The sequence below is a fragment of the Physeter macrocephalus genome, chromosome 8 (genome assembly GCF_002837175.3).
Source record: "Physeter macrocephalus isolate SW-GA chromosome 8, ASM283717v5, whole genome shotgun sequence".
Taxonomy (NCBI): Eukaryota; Metazoa; Chordata; class Mammalia; order Artiodactyla; family Physeteridae; genus Physeter; species Physeter macrocephalus.
The window spans coordinates 12999467-13006552 of NC_041221.1; the positions used below are offsets into that span (position 1 = coordinate 12999467).

At 52.0% G+C, this 7086-nt stretch overlaps 1 non-coding gene across 1 annotated transcript; it reads left to right on the forward strand.

The window, feature by feature from the left end:
- The first annotated feature begins 2432 nt into the window (after nt 1-2432).
- Nucleotides 2433-2505, forward strand: TRNAG-ACC (transfer RNA glycine (anticodon ACC)). Its single transcript has one exon. It is a non-coding gene; the product is annotated as a tRNA-Gly (tRNA).
- The last annotated feature ends 4581 nt before the right edge of the window (nt 2506-7086 follow it).

The following is a 7086-nucleotide window of genomic DNA, read 5'->3' on the forward strand; positions in this document are numbered from 1 at the left end:
TCACACGTACGATTCATGTGGCCCCAGGAAGAGGCACGTGTTGGGCTGGGGTGGGGTGGGGACCTGGTGAGGAGGAAGCACGGGGGACGCTGTCTCCTGAAGGGTCTGGGACAGAGGAGCAGAGGAGCAGCCGATGCAGGGAGGGCTGTGTGCGAGCTGGGAGGCACCACGCAGAGCTGAGGCCAGGGAGGGGCGGGTGAGGTCGTGGCAGAGAGATGGGCAAGCAGAGAAGTGACTTCCTGAGTCCCGATTCTCCGAGGCTAAAAGCCCCTCGCGGGGCCCCCCCTGGCCAGCAGGAACAAAGCGCCCTGGTCAGAGCCCACTTGCAATTTAACAAATGTCGTAGACGGCTGGCTGCTGTCTGCCTTTTCCCTCTTGTGTTAAATGTGAGTTCTGGCACCCTCCGGGTTGGATTTTGTACAGAAAACATAACTCAGAAATTGGCTTTGGTTTTAAAAAATAATCTTCATGTTATCAAAGTTGAGAATTTGAGTAACTAGCTCTTCCTTGTATTTAAGATCAGCTCATATTTATAATTTTGGTAACTGGAAGCAGTTCCATTTTTTAAAAAACAGGCTTTGATCAATGGAAGCAAATGTTAAACCCCTCTGGATATTTTAAACTGCATGTGTAAGTTTAGCAAAGTTAATTTTCTTGGTGAGAGCTTCAGTTATTTGATTAACAAATCAAACTTTACCATTGATCTCATTATCCGAGAAATTAACTTTCTAAACATGGCGACTTCTCTGGTATGTTTCAAAACTGAAAATAAATTTAGTAAAATTTCGATTTCACATCCCGAGTCCAAATCAATTAATTACTCCTATATTAATTGAAGGGAGAAACCAGGCAGGGCTTTTACTGCAATGAACCTAACTATGAGCAGATAAAACTTCAACTGTCCATAAATTCCTTAACTTGAAAATGCTATAGGCTATGAGTTTGATTTTCTTAAAATTTCTGGACATAATTCCAAATATTTCTGATGTTGAAAGGTCCTAAGAAGTGAACCCTAAAAGGCCACTCTGGAAACAATGGCTTATCCCCATACCACCTGGGGGCAGCGGAGTCTTGTCCTGCTGCAGTTGTGTGTGACTGTCTACACTGGCCGGGATGCTAAGTGACTTATTTTTGACAGCACATTTGGACATATAGAGCCCCACTAAAAGAGGTGGTTTCATAACACAAATCCCTTCTTTTAAATCCTTGTTTTCACATCCAAAGATTTAAGCTGTGTATGACCCAAGTTTTCTGTCCACTCACAGAGTCGCCAATTCCCACCAAGACTGTTAGACCCCCTCCAGGCTTCAGGGGGACTTGCCTCTTCTTGGTGCTCAAGATATTGTAATCATTAAAATTTCCAAATATGCACAAAGTAGAGAGAACATTGAACCCTCTGTTTCTATCTTTAATTTCCATTCATTTAAGGTATTTAAATATTTTTTCATCTATTTGCACTGACCTTTAACGTTATGGAATCCTGCATTTGTTCACAATCTTTCTTCTTTTTGTCTTATAGATATTAAAGTGAAATACAAGTCATTTCTGGATTTCCCTCCTGTTTGTTTTATTTTTTTTCCTATTTGGTTACAAATTCTACAATGAGGGGAGGAAATGATCATAGAAAATACTGGAAAAATCTTAAAGAAGACAAGAAAGGAGAGAAAATGGTATATAAATAGTGGAAACAAGGAAAACAAATAGTGCAATGGTTGTCGCAGCCCAAATGTACGAGAATTTATTGAATTAGGTGACAAAAGGTCTAAAAAGTTAACAGGGAAAACATGCATCCCATGGGCACGATGAAAACCTAAAGACAGTTTCTGCTTCCTGCTCCCCGGCAACCTGCCCTTCACTTCGGGCCGGACCTTCCTCTTTGCAAACCAGCACTGTTCTCTGTGGGGAGAGGGTGGGAGGCTCGCCCGTCCCTTTCAGATGCCAGTCTGTCTAGACTGAGCTAGGAGATGCCCAAAGTGAGGCAGACACAGAGCGGCCCCGGGTACTGGAGAGGCAGGCGCAGGGCGTGGAGCCCTTTGACTGGAGCGTTAGGAAGAGAAGAGCATCAGTGCAGGAAGCGTGTCTACACGTCTGTTCTTCCTAGCAACACCTGTCCAAACGCATGGCACCAAAGAAGTAAAAGATGAGCCAGGAGAGCTGGAAGGAGCCTGCTCTCATCTGTGATCAGCTTCAGGGGAAAGTGCAGGCCAGCTCGAGGGGCCTCTTCGCAGAAACCCCACCCGAGGCCACAGCAGCAGACATCCTCCTCCAACCCACTCATGCTCATGGAGGCCAGATGGGGACACTTTTTCCTGTGTCTCCTTTTCAGAACAACTCTCGGGTTTCATAGATTCTCAGCAGCACCTGCCTCTAGACCATGACTTTTAAAACTCACATTTCATTGCAGGGACCTTTTAAATAAGATGGGAGGGACTTCCCTGGTGGTCCAGTGGTTAAGGCTCTGTGCTACCAGTGCAGGGGGCCCGGGTTCGATCCCTGGTCAGGGAATTAGATCCTGCATGCCGCAACTAAAAATCCCACATGCGGCAAAGAAGATCCCGTGTGCTGCAGCTAAGACCCAGCGCAGCCAAATAAATAAAATTAAAAAAAAAAAAAAAAGATGGGAAAGTTGACGGTGTCGGCCTTTCAGGAACACGAGACAGACAAGGCTGCCACCTGCATAAAGATAAAATCGCTCACTTTCGATAAAATCCTGCAGAGACTGAAAAAGTCTCTTTTGGAAGATTGTCCGTTGCTACTAGTTGTCCTGCATTTCTTCCACATGGACCGTCAGACTCCAGGTTCTGAGTGGACAGAGACTTGTCAGCCTCCTTCGCTGCTGGACGCTGCCTCTTAAACAGTGTTGACTCAATAAATCTTGGTTGAATAACTGAACACATAAAATAAAAGTAAATGAACAATTCAGGGATCCTAGAAAGCAAAGTACAGCTCTAATGGAAACCGTGGCTCTACAGAGCAGAGGACCACGTCCCCTGTCCCTCTCACTGGAGGATCCACGGCACACGTGACTCCCTCTCTCAGCATCCCTCACCTGGAGTGGGGGAGAGGGATCCGGCTCCAGGAAGGAGATGCCTGTGGGTGGAGTTCCCCCTACAGGAACTGACGATGACCACACTTACTCCACCCTCGGGCCCCACCTGTGTCACCATAAAAGGTGCTGAACTTGCTCCCCTCTCAGGAGCCCTCCTGACCCCCCCATCTGTCTGTCCTTCTGTGAGTCAGACGTCAGTTGGGCCCAGTATGGCCAGGCTGTTGAGTTTTGCAGGTGGTGGGGTGATAATACCACAAAGGTATCTGGAGCCAGACCTGGGGAAGCCTGAATCACCTGCCCAGTGACCTTGACCCCACTAAGGAGTGAGGAGAACCATTGGCAGGAAGAGAGTAACATGGTTGGGGTGGATCTTTGTCTGCTGGGGCTGCTGTAACAAAATACCACAGGCTTATACGACTTGAACAACAGCAGTTGATTTTCTCACAGTTCTGGAGGCTGGAAGTCTGAGATTAAGGCAGCAGAAAATTCAGTTTCTGGTGAGCCTTCATTTTCTGGCTTGTAGATGGATGCTTTCCTGCTGTATCCCTGTGTCCTCACGTGGCCTTTCCTTGGTTCATATACTCAGTGGGGGGTGTGTGGTAGAGAGAAAGAAAGAGAGAAAGAATGAAAGGAAGGAAGGAAGGAAGGAAGAAAGAAAGAAAGAAAGAAAGAAAGAGAGAAAGGGAGAAAGATGTAGAGAACAAAGGTATAGACACCAAGGGGGGAAAGCGGGGGCTGGGGGTGGGAGGTGGGATGAACTGGGAGATTGGGATTGACGTATATACACTAATATGTATAAAGTAGATAACTCATGAGAACCTGCTGTATAGCACAGGGAACTCTACTCCACTTTGCTGTACAGTAGAAACTAGCACAACATTGTAAAACAAATATACCCCAATAAAAAAAATGAAATAGAGACATACTTTATGATTGCAATACTCACCTTCCAAAGTAATAAGCTAACCATTATCTAAATGGTTTTATTTTCTAAATCATCATTTATTTTTATTTTCTGAAAATGATGTGAGTAAATGTCATTTAAACAAAGAAAGAAAGGAGGGAAGAAAGAGCTCAAGAGAGCGAGCTCTGGGGTCTCCTCTGATAAGGGCACTAATCCCACCAGACCAGGGCCCCACCCTGATGACCTCATTTAACCCTAATTACTTCCTTACCCCAACTACAGCCACGCTGGGGAGTTAGGGCTTCAACCTATGAATCTAGGGGTAGACACAGCAGGGTGGTAGTTTAGGAAGATTCACCGGGGTGGCAGAGAGTGTTGCTGATGGAGAAGGAAACACATTTTTCGAGTACCTATTATATACCTGTCTGCGTTAGGGATTTTATGTACCTTTCAAACTTCATCCTCATCCTCCTTTACAATCAGGGAACCGGAGGCCAGGAAGTGAAAGAACTGCCCACAGGTACACAGCCCTGGGGGTGGGACAGGAGGGGTCCTGCCCCTGAGCCCAGGCCTGGCTCTGTGGAGGCCGGGGGAAGAGTGCTTGGAGGGGAAGTGAAGGGGGAAGATGAGCTTGGAGATGCTTTGGGCTCCTGGGCACAAGGGAAGAGAAACTCTGAGAATCCCTCGAGTTCAGGGGGGCTCCTTAAGGGCATGCCTGTGGGGTCTGTGGGAGAACACAAGTCGGAGAGAAGGCACAGACCGAACAGGTCAGCAGTTGCCTAACAAGCTTCTGTCTGCTGGGAGCAGGGGGCCATCCCGGGCCTGGGAGGGAGGAGCCTTGTGGTCCGAGCATGGACCTGGAGCATGACGGGGTGCAGAGGTCCTTGCAGGGGCTCTGGGGGTGGCAAGTGCTGCGGTTGACACCTCTTTAGCAAAGCAGATGTGTTGGGGTGACGTCAGCGCTCCGGGGAGGGGGCGACTTTGGCAGGAGGGAAGACACCAGGCAGAGGCGGCTGCAAGCTTCCGTGTGGGAGAGGAGGGAGAGTGAGGTGCTGCACGCGCAGAAATGGGGCCACAGGGTGGGGGCCGGCCCCCCCTTCTGGTCCAGGGGAGGATGCCTCACCCTCTGAGTTGCTCTGAGCTACAGTGGGAGAGGGAGGGTGGGCTGCCCCCCGAGGCCCACCGGCTGCATTGAAGAGAAAGCGCTTCCCGAGGAGACGCAGGCAGCTCTCTCTCTGAGCCCAGCGGAGACTTTCCTTCCCTTCTCAACACAGATGTGTATTTTCAAACAGACAGACACACACACACATTCCAACCCTGCTCTTCCTGGACGGAGTGGGAGGACCAGTCGTTGCCCAGGGGACATCTCCCATCCAATCACACTCCTGGGCCACAGCGGCCTGCTTCCCTAGCATCTCCTGAGGTACAGGGTTAAGTGCGTGACCGGGACAGAGGTGCAAATTCTGGGTGGGAAGCGGGGCTGTGCGGGCAGCGCCTCGAGGCCACCCACCTTGCCTCAGCCCAGGGAGGCTGTCCAGCCCTGCGAGGGGCCACAGTCACAGCCTGTTTTATGCCCTTCCCTCGTCCCTCCCCCACCTCTTGAAGGCGGCAGAACAGAGACTCCACGGCAGGGGCGGCTCTTCGGTCTTCACCTTCGGGCGCGTCTTGCCTTTCAGGACGGGGTTGATTGGGGAGCCCCTGCCCTGGACTCACTCTGTGCGTCGCACCGTGTCGGCTGGGCGCTCGGCTGCCCTGGGTTTCTGTCCCGATGGCCCCAGAGACGGGCAATTCCCCGGCCGGTCTTTCTGTCCTTGGTTGGGTCTGTTTTGTTGACGGTCCATGAAGGCTAAGCTGGAGAAGTGGAGGTGATCCTGCGGTCCCCCCACCTGGAGACAATCCACTTAGACTACCGAGAGGGAGTGGGTGTGACAGCTGCTTCCAGAGGAGGGCCCCTCTGCTCCTTCACGTGCAGCGAGAGAGACAGACGGGCCCCTCGGGATCCCGCCCTGCGTGGGGTCCCCTTCAGGGGGTGCAGGGCAGACTCAGGGCACAGACACGCTGGCCGGAATCCTCGCGGGGTGGCCGGACTCGTCGGGGTTCTCCAGAGAACCAGATACATCTAAACTTACTCCAAGGAGCTGGCTTCCATGATGAGGGAGGCTGAGGGGTCCTAGGACCCGCCGTCCGCAAACTGGAGGCCCGGGACGGCCGGCGGGCAGTCCCGTCTGAGAACTGGGGAAGCCGACGGTGCAAATGCCAGCCCGAGGGCGGGAGGAGACCGAGGCCCCAGCTCCACGGTCAGGCCGAGTCCCCGCCTCTAGTCCTGTTCCCGCTCCAACAGACTCAGGAGTCTAGACTCGCTGGTGGAGGTCACGGGCGCCCCTTTGCAGTGTCCTGTGCTGACTCTGTGAGCGCACCAGGAGGTGAGCTGAGTTTCAGCCCCGCTCAACCCTCTGGCGGCGCCGCCGGGGACGGCACAGCCACCTTGGCCTACACGGCAAGCCTGGCTGTGTTGCTGTGGACGAGGGAGGAGCGAGTGGCGTGGCGCTCCCCAGAGCGTACTGTGCGAAGCAGGGGCTTGACGGGCGCTTCTGGAAGATGAAGGAGTTACGGAACTCCCCTCCAGGTGGCAGCTGCGTGTGAAGTGGAGAAGCTCTAACAGTGAAGGGAAGAGCCTGGGGTGTTAGCACCGCAGTAACTGTCCGAGAGCCCAAAGGGGACAGGAGGGGATGGAAGCCGGTGTCCGACGTCGGGATGGGGGCAGCCAGTCTGCGGGAGCGACAGGGGCAGCCCTGTCAACTCTCTTCCTTTGGGGTCAAGTACCGTCTGGGGAGGATGATGGGAAGGGAGGTGTGGTGGCCTCGGGCAGGAGGGTCTTTGCGGGGCGCGGGGTGTCCGTGCTGGGGACCTGTCCGTAGGTAACGTGGTTCGGCTTTCCTCTCCCTCTGGGTCAACCTGTGACCAGTGCCACGATCGTAATGAAGGTTGACCATTATCCACGAATAACCTCAACCAAAAAAAGAAAGAATAGGAACAAATAATTAGGGGGCGTGGAGAAGTCTTCTCCCGGGATCGAAGGGAATATCGCAGTCTTGGCACCAAAAATGCCGTGTCGCGAGCATCAGTGGCCTTC